Source organism: Cryptomeria japonica, chromosome 10 (genome assembly GCF_030272615.1).
Source record: "Cryptomeria japonica chromosome 10, Sugi_1.0, whole genome shotgun sequence".
Classification (NCBI taxonomy): Eukaryota; Viridiplantae; Streptophyta; class Pinopsida; order Cupressales; family Cupressaceae; genus Cryptomeria; species Cryptomeria japonica.
The window spans coordinates 329,386,984-329,396,140 of NC_081414.1; positions in this window are offsets into that span (position 1 = coordinate 329,386,984).

Here is a 9,157-nt window from a genome sequence, read left to right on the forward strand (position 1 = left end):
ATAATAATATCCCATCTCTATTTTTCCAATACAAGTCCCCATTGACAATCACATATCTTGCAGATTTCAACTTTAAAGTTCTTCTCTAATTATTAGTCATACCATCCGGGCATTTCAAGTGCTTAAGGTAATATATGATATCAGTGTACCATGCTATATTCTCAATGCTGAAGTTGGCTTCTTCCAACCCTACTTGATTTACACAAGACTCCTCAATCTCAGTTCTTGTCATGAGTTTGGCCAATCCTTGACCTTTGATAACTTGTGAAATTTTGAGTTCAATGTTGAACTCTTGTATTTGGTTGATCCATTTACATCTTTTGCCCGTGACCTCAATTTGTCTAAAGATATCTTTCACTGCTGCATTGGGAACATATGTTGTAACTTCAGCCCCTACTAAGTATGGTCTAAACTGTTTTACTGATTTGACCAAGGCATAAGCTTGCGTTTCATTCAACTCATATTTTATTTCTGAGGGGCTCAAAGACTTGCTAAAATAGGCAATGGGCTGCTCATACCCTTCTTGATTCTTCTGCAGCAATACTACCGCTATTGTGTGACAGGAGGCGAATGAGAATATTATAAAAAGCTTGCTAAAATCTGGAGAGATTAGTACTGGTGCTTCAGAAATTGCTCTTTTGATCGCTACAAAGGAGTCGATTGCTTCCTCAGTCCAATCTATTTGGGCCCCTTTCTTTAACATCCTTACTATAGGTTTTATTATGTCTGCAAAATTTAAAATAAACCTTCTTACAAAATTTATTTGTCCCAAGAATGATTGGATGGCCTTGATAGTTCGGGGAATGGGAACCTCATTGATAGCTACCACCCTTTCAGGGTCAATTCTTACCCCTTCCTTGGATACTATGTGTCCAAGTAACTTTCCTTCTTCGACACCAAAGTGGCATTTTTTAGGATTCAAGGAAATCCCATACTCTAAGGCTTTCTTGAATATCTTTTCAAGGTGCTCACAATGATCATCAGCTTTCTTTGAGTATGCAGTTAAGTCATCTTGGTATACTACCATGATTACATCAATCAGTTCTACAAAAGCCACATCCATTGCCCTCTGAAATGTAGCACCAGCATTAGTCAATCTGAATGGCATTCATGCATAGACATAAGTGCCCCATGGAGTTGTAAAGGCTATCTTATATTTTTCAGTTTCTTTAACTTTCACCTGATTATAACCTGAAAACCCATCCATCATAGACAATAACTCACACCCTGTCACCTTTTGCAGCATGTTATCCATATTTGGAAATGGATAATTGTCCTTTAGAGATGATATGTTTAGGTTTCTAAAGTCCACACACAATCTAATATCCCCATTCTTCTTTCTGACCGGCACCAAGTTAGAGACCCATGTGGAATATCTGCAGGGTTCAATAATTCCCGCGTCTTTCATTTTTATGATCTCTTCCCTCATTTTTGGTAATAGTGTTGGATTAATAGGTCTTTGCTTTTGTCTGAATGGTTTAGCTTCTGGCTTAAGTGGTATCTCATGCTGAAAAAGATCTTCCCTATAAGCTTTGAGATCCTCATAAGACCATGCGAACACGTGTTTATATCTCCTTAGCAATGTTATCAGTTGTTGCCTCATGGCATGAGTTAACCTTTTCCCAATGAAAATATTTCTAGGAGTATCTTCACTTCCTAAATTGACTTGTTCCACATCACTTTCTTTGACAGTTGATCCTTTAGTCTCAATCACATCCTGAGTATTGAAAGCCCTTTCCAATGCTACTAGGCCTTTTGGTAATCTGTTTGACTTTAGTTGTATGATTTCATGTCCAAATAAAGTTTCTTTACCTTCAGTCTTTTCCACAAAGTCATTGAAATTTATCGCCTGAGTCTGATAGTGATCCACACACTGTAAGAATTTCAGCAGGTTTGCATCATCTTGAAACACTTGCCAATTATATAAGTTGTCAGGAACAGATGGTCTTACTTTCATCTCTACTTCAGATATCCTAGTTAGTGTTATATCATTATCCTTCAATGCAATACTGGCCAAAAAGCCTACCATAATGTTCTTTGATCTGTCTATCCAGTTTTCTTGAAAAGCATCAAAAAGTTCTATAGTATCCCAGACAGCATTTCTATACTGTTTCAATCTTAAGTGCTTTGAAGAATACTTCTCCTCTACTTGTGAGACTATTAACTCTGAGTCACCAAACATGCTGAGTAATCTAATTCCATGTTTAACTGCTATATTAAGACCAGTGAGCAAGGCTTCATACTCTACAATGTTATTTGTGCACTCAAATAAAAATTTGAAAGAATATTTGTAGGTTTCCCCTGTGGGTGAAATAAATAGGATTCCAGCCCCACTCCCTTCCTTGCTACAAGATCCATCAAAGAACATTTTCCACACTTGATCATCCTTTCCAGCTAGACCTGATTCAATGGGGATCCACTCATCAACCTTAGGTTTTGTCAACTACACTCGGAAATTGTCCATATTAGTTTGCAAAAAGCATATTTGATTTGTTGATTCTTCCATGTCTTCTATGATTTATGTGTACCGGGGCTCCCTATCAATTTTTACCTCTTGTCCATTGATTGGAATCATAGCATATGATAAGTCTAACTGCACATACCCACCAATCATGTTTGACCATTTCCTAGATAGCAACATCCCATAGTCTGGAGGGACATCCACTACTGTAATATCTATTTTGTACGATGCTTCTGGACAAGCTGCCAATTTGAATTCTACATCCTTCATGATACCAACCACTGGGACTGACCTGTTGTCCATGGCATAACACTTCCCAAAGGTAGTATCAACTTCCAATCCAAGCTCTTTCATCACTCCAATAGGCATAGCATTTATGGCTGCTCCTAAGTCGATCATACAATTCTTCACTTTCTTATTGTTTACCACCAAAGTGAGATAAAATGGGTCTACCTGTGTTGAGTTTTTGGTTATGGTGGACCCTAAATATATAACTGGGGCCATTTGTTCATTATTGTCACCTTTTGGAACCTCTTGTTTCTGTTCATTCACCTTTTCCTTTTGGACACCTGAAATCATCTCAAGAGCCTTTTCTCTGTATTCAGGAAACTTAATTATTTCCATCAATGGAACAGAAACTTTTAATTGTGTTAATGCATTTGAAATATCAAATGAAGTGGAGTGTTGTGCTAAAGGAAATTTTGCTATTTCTTCCTTTTGAACATCAAGACCCCTTGTATTATTCTTTGGTACAACTTCCTTAGTCTTAGCTGCTTTATTTGTTTGCTTGAGTGTTTCATCAGTTTCTTTTATAAAAAGACTAGCAAGTTTACCTTGCTCTGGATTCACCATTCTATTCCTCAAATCGTAAGTCCTTTTTGCTTGTGCAATGGCATAAGCTGTAATTCTTCTTTTTTCTTCTTCAGTGGGGATTCTGAGCTTAACACCTTCACCTATGTTGGTGGTTACGGGTAACACAGAGCATTGATCAATGTTCATGGAATCTAATCCTCCTTCTTCTGCGAAGGATATCATGTTAACAGTCAAGTCGCCCATATGCTCTTCATAACCATTCTCTTCCTCCTGCAATCATCTTACTATAGCACACAAAGAAGGAGCATGTGGCATATTGCAAGCATAACACCACATGTCATCATCTTGAGTGTAGTTCACTGTTCTTTTCAAGGGATCTGGAATTTGCTGGTTATCTCTGTGGTTCCTGTCTATTGGTTTTCCATCTTTCCATGTAGTGTTATAGGGCATATCATGCAACCTGGGCCTTTCAGGACGATAGTATTATTGCTTCTCTGTTTTGTTTACCCTCACAGATAAATCTTTTAGAGCATTCAAAACTTTGTCAAGCTTATCCTCATCTTTATTAGCTTTGGGTGCTTTAGGGTTGTACAACCTTGCATCTTCTCTTTTTCCCACTTTACCAGCGGCCTTCCTGTTATTTTCTATAACAATGGCAGCTTTCATAACATCCCGAAGGTCTCTAGGATTTCTGGTTCTCAGCTCATAGTTTGTTTTACTATCATAAGCATTGATGTAATATAGAATGCTTACCTCTGGTACTAGCTTCATCCTATTGGGAATTTTGTTTAGAACCCTATTAAATCTTTTGTTAAAATCTACCACTAATTCATTTTTCTCCTTTTTTATGCTAATGATCTCATGCAAAGCAAATTCAAGGTTGTTATGGTCTCCATACTATTCAAGGAATAAGCTTTTGAATTCTGCAAGACTTCTAATGGATGCATCAGGCAATGCCCTAAACCAATCTCTTGCATCTTCTATTAATGATTGCATAAATAACCTAATCTTAACATCTTTATGTGGTAAACCAAAATCCTCTATTACTGCATCAAAGGCCTTACAATGAGCTTCCCCTGTAATTGCATTACTTCCAGTGAATCTTGGTATTGCAGTCCTGATTTCATTCGGGATAGGATATGGGTATACCATCATTCCTGAGAAATCAAACTACCTCATTTGTTCCATATTCATTATCCCATGCCCCCCATGAGGATTCCTAATTTTTTGGTTCATGTTATCATATAAGGGCACTTGATTTTGATAAGGAAAAGGGTATTGATTCTGGTATTGATATTGAAATTGATCAGGGGGTGGACATTGGTTATAAAATTGACCTTGAGGCAAAAATTGGTTATGAGCAGCAAAGTTATTATGTAAATTTGGCTGGATTGGTGGTGCACTCGATTGAACATGATCATTCCTTTTATCACCAAACAAAGGGTTCTCAAAAACCTTAAAATCATTACTCTTTGTTTTATTCACTCCCTGATCTGTCCAAGCATTTTTTTTCTGTAATTGTTTACATCTTGATTAAAGTCGTCCTCACCAACATTTATGCCTAATTTAGCACATAGCTCCAAACATTCCTGAGTCCTTCCTAAATCTCTCATTTCAGCAGCTACCTCCATCATTTGTCTAGTTAAATTTGTAAATCTATCTGCAGGATCTGCCATACCTGATCCCGATAAAGGTGATGTGTTTTGTTTGGATCATGCTTCGTGATATTCAAAACTAGGGGGAATTTGATATCGGCCCTTTTGGGATTTATATGCTGCAACCAAATCCTCGTTTACTGGGCTTGAAGTAGTTGCTTTATCCTGTTCTCTTAAAGGTGAATGTTGGTTGTTTTCATACTTATACTGATTGTACCTTTCTCTCATGAATTCATTCATGGATTCTTCTTTGTTTTAGTTCTTTCGTTGAGAGAAATCTAACTGGGATAAAGGTTGTCCTTTTGAGACTGATCTCGTTCCGTGCATAGATATTCCTCTCCCTTTTTTTTTTTAATTCAAAGTCGCCACCTCTCTTCTTAAGAGGAAAGTTTTTTCTTTCTTCTGAGTTCTCTCCCATAGAAAAGTCTTAATAATTCATCCCCAGTAGAGTCGCCAATCTGTTGGGTCTCAAATCAACAGATTGGATAGGTTCTAAGGAAATGCCAACTCCTATGATCAAACCCTCCAATTGACTTGGCCAACTTATAGAGTGAACCTATTTGGTTACTAACTCTCTCACTTTAGGCTCTGCAGAACCTAGGCGGGTATACCTATTCACTAGTTGTTTTCAATGACTAGTGCCTTTTATAGCAGATTAAGTATCTTGATCTGGTTTCCTCCTATCTTAGAATGGCATAAGTTTCTAGGATGGAGATATAGTAGATGAGTTCAAGATTGTTGTTGTAGAAGCTATTCGATCTTTGAATACACTACTGCCAACTTACTCTATGTTTCCTACTCAATTACTCTTATTGCTTTAAAATAACATATGATGAATATGATGATAAGTGCAATTTATAAATGGTCAGTGCCTTCTTTGTTGTCTGGGCTACAGAGTCTTTATATTTTCTTAGGACTTATTGTGTGAACTTGTGAGACAGTTTTTTAAACCCACCCCTTTATGGATCTGTCAGTTACTATTTCTTATGAGATCAATTGAATGCCTATATCATTAGTTGCTTGAATGAATTTAACCCTACCTTTAAGGGACCATCTAGGTAAGCACTGCAAAGACCAATTACAATTCGCAAGCAGAACTTTTATTTCAACCTTATGACATACAACATAAATTTCACTCAAAGAATATGAATAACCTTATCTCCTTTAGATAATATCACAAGCGACTGCCAATAACAAAATGAAATAATCCATAGCACATATGCAAAGAAAAGATGATTGATTATATTATGTATTCCATCAAAATTTGTATAACAGAAAGCTTTCAAGCTATCATGTATTACTGTCTTCTTCCTACGATCTCTCTTCAAAAAAACATTACAAAAAACCTCTCTCATATATATATGAGAGCAAATGTTATCTATGAAAAGACGTGTCTTTTCGAAATACTAATTGTCAATTTGAACATTCCTAACAAACTTAAGTAAAAAGAGATTAAGAATCCCTAAATGATGAATATAATCATCTTCTTTAAAAGTCTTGATCTTGATGCTTTGTTTCTTTAATTCTTCTCCCTGTGAAAGGTATTCGAATATCATCTGGTTGACGGTAGGGGCCATGTCTTTGCTTCGATCCAATCTTGACAGAGCTCGATCCTTGACGCTTAGAAGTTCATTCCGCCATTCATCCATAGATATTAATTCTCCCTCTCTATAAATCAAGGGCATTCCAATAGGGTTCCCATCATCCAATTCTTTAAGATCTCCTTTTAGCACATCTTCGAACTTAACATGATTTTCCATATACGAAGTCCCTTCTATTTTTTGGACAATTGTCGAGCTCTTCTGGCTGTTGTTTACGAACTTCAGCTAACTCCTTGTAACTTTCCGTCTCTTGTCAACAATCTGGTTCTTATGAAAATTTGATCAATTCAATTGTAATTGTGTGAGCAATTTGTGCAATAGTTAATGTTTCTATGTTTATAACGGTTACTCAAATGTTTAAACTTAATTGCAGATGTGACATCCCCAACTTGAGCTTTCAATTCCTTCACGGGAAGTACTATTCAACTGAAATGACTATGAATCGAGTTTTTGATGAAACCCTTGTCTTTGGTTGAATGCTTTAATCTTTCATCAAAATTTCACTTTCCTCGATATCACCTTATCGATGAATGGACCTTGTCGAAAAACCATCTTCTAGTCTCCTCGAAATCATCCTTTCTTCGATGAAATCTTTATCGATGAGTTACTCGTGAAATCATATTTCGATGAGTTCTATTCTTCAGTCAAAGTTCATGCGAGCCCTCCAAAAGCTTTTTTCCTTCGATGTCCTTCTTTTTTCGATGAAACCCCTCTGATTTTATTGATATACTGTTATCGATAAGATTTTTTTTTCGATGAATGTTTTTAAGTCTCCTTAACACTTTTATTTCCTCGACTTCTCCTTTTGTTGGCCTTTCTCTTTTCGATGAAACTGAAATATCGATGAGTGGTCTTATTCATTTACCGAAAGAGATATTTTGCCGAAGTCATCTTTACTTATTGTTTCACTTTATGCTTTATTTGGATGAAACTATTCTTTCGGTGAAACTCTTTCTGAGATGCTCGACATGATATTTTGGCCGATGATCTCTTAGCTTTCACGCCTTTGGGAAGATTTTTTATTTCAAATATATTGTTCAACACCATCCACATCATTCCATCCATTCCGATCCATATCATCTATGTCATCAAATTCTTCGTCAAACATAGTGTTCAAAATCCAAGGTCCACCTTAGCGGTTAATTTGATTCTTCAAGAACTAGAGATCTGATACCAATTGTTGAACATTATCAGAGGCTAAGAGGGGGCGTGAATTAGCATTCACAAAATATTACCAAATTATTGTGATTCTATCTTTTATCATTTATGAACATTAATGAGCTAAAAGTAAATTGTAGTAATAGCAAAAACATCCACACAATGACACCATATTTTTACATGGAAAATCCAAATTGGGAAAAATCACGATGAGAATTAAACTCATAATATATATTAATAGTTTTATAATAGAAAAGGCTTCCTGTCAAAAAAGATCTTATTGCTTCACACGTGTAGACTGAGATGCACAACCTTTGGAAAGATACAAAAGAGACACTTGCACAGCTAAAGATCGCTTCTCCAAGGTAAGATACAAAACTGATCACATAAAGCAATAGAAATAATAGATTAAACTGTATATAAAAACCATCTGTTAGAGTGCAGATAGTAGATCTCTGATTATACTCATATGTCTATTTTGTATACCTCTAAACCATTTCTCTTATTCATTTCACATCTACCAATTATCTATCTATTTCACACTCGCATCACATCTTCTTCTCTTTTAACTACTTATCTATATCCATATCTATCACAACCAATATATACCAATCGGATCCAAAAACAAATACCACTAGGTCAACCAAAGAAGTATGTAATGTGTGTATAGCATTGACCAAAATATATATTAACCAAAAGGTAAAAAGGATATGTGCCAAGTCAACACTCCTTCCAACTAATATCAAAAATATTTTACACCCAACCGCTCAAACCAAAAAGCATAAATCGATACAAAAACTTATTATGCACAACACACCATTTATTCTGGAACAAAATATAAATAAAATAATTCATCCAAAGAATCCATGACATCTATCTCATCAAAATAGCAACTTATAATCTCCTGACACATATCAGATACAAATAATTATTCTAGTCGATGATAAGTTTCTTCAAAACAATCAACAGAAGTACTTATAAACCAAGTGACACTGGAAACCTCCAGAAACATATTGACACATCATTTCATATCTTATCATCAGCATAATGTGAATTTATAAATAATTTTATATGATAATTGTATACACCTAAAAATGGTCTGAAGATAATTGATTAATTACGCAGTTATTTAATTAATCCCCCTTCCCAATTAATTGAATTCACAAGTAATTTGATTAATTTCCTTATTCATCTACTAGTAAATAAGTCTAAGTAATTTATTTACATATACTTCATTCAATAATCCCCCTTTGATTAATTAATTTTAAGTTAATTAATTCCCCTCATTTTAGTCAATTCTTCTAATTCCTAATTAAGATTAACAAACTCAAGTTTGTTGAGATTAATTACTATTTTCCTAATATTTAAATTTCTAAATTCAAATATGAGCACATGGATCCTAACTTCTAACCACCTAGCCTAACCATCCCCTAACCTAACCCATTCTATATAATCCTAGGTTTAACTAA